The sequence below is a fragment of the Nannospalax galili genome, unplaced genomic scaffold, assembly GCF_000622305.1.
Source record: "Nannospalax galili isolate Female #2095 unplaced genomic scaffold, S.galili_v1.0 scaffold16115, whole genome shotgun sequence".
Classification (NCBI taxonomy): Eukaryota; Metazoa; Chordata; class Mammalia; order Rodentia; family Spalacidae; genus Nannospalax; species Nannospalax galili.
In genome coordinates this window covers 4,208-5,274 of record NW_008335333.1, presented here as the reverse complement: position 1 = coordinate 5,274, position 1,067 = coordinate 4,208, and positions in this window count along the sequence as shown.

Here is a 1,067-nt window from a genome sequence, read left to right as displayed (position 1 = left end):
GTGATGAATACAGAGTCCCCAGAAACTTTCCTGCCACTAGCCTGGTGTGTGATGTAGCTGTTAACAAGAGATCCTGTTCAAAACTAAGGTGAAAGGCAAGAATGAACATCCAGGGTTGACCTCTGACCTCAGCACATGCATCAGGGCACATACTCACACATGCTAACACATACACACACATGAACAAGGTTATACATGCACACATCCAATACACTGATTAAAAAACAATTCCAGGTCACTGAGATAATATGATTGAGGCTTATTTTCTGCTGAGAAGACACTGAAAATACAAGGACAAGGTTGAAGACCCTCCTAGGCCTTGCTGAACATCCCTTCGGCAGTGTCCTTTTCAACAAGGGTCTGTACATTCGATTTGCAGCCCTCACTTGTTAATGCGTTCCACAACCAATGTGGAACCTAGGAAATAATGTAGTTGGCCCAGAGTTTGCTAAAAACATACCCGAAAATACGTGCTCTAAGCTTTGGCCAGGAAACACTGGACCTTAGGTGCATATTGCCCTTCTGTGAGTTTAGGCCCAGGTTGTGAGTTATATGGATTCAGCATCACAGTAATGTTTGTTAAACAAAGAGACAGGTTTTGGTTTCACCATTCACACATGAATAGGCCATTAAAACCACCTTTAAAGTACCCCAAAAAGGTGATGGCTTATGAGAGTGCTGCCAGAGGGATGCTGAGAGGCACAAATTTCATGGTCTACCAAACAAACCTCTTGGTTGAATTCAATGGAATGCCTACTATGTGTCATGACTGAGAAGGGACATGGTGCCCTAGGGGCATGGGGGAAGAATGAAATAGGAGAACTAATTGTATTGAGTATATAAATACAAAATTAGTTGCTGCAATTATCAAAACAAAGCATGTGCAAGAGCTACTGTCCTCCTTTCCCATGTCTCTGTACACACACACACACACACACACACACACACACAGAATCAACAAATTTTAAAAAAATGTATTATATTTGAGGAGGGAGCATGGAAATTTACATCATGTTAATTAGTAGAGGTGATAAACATTACCATTGAAATCTACCCGATGACTTTAT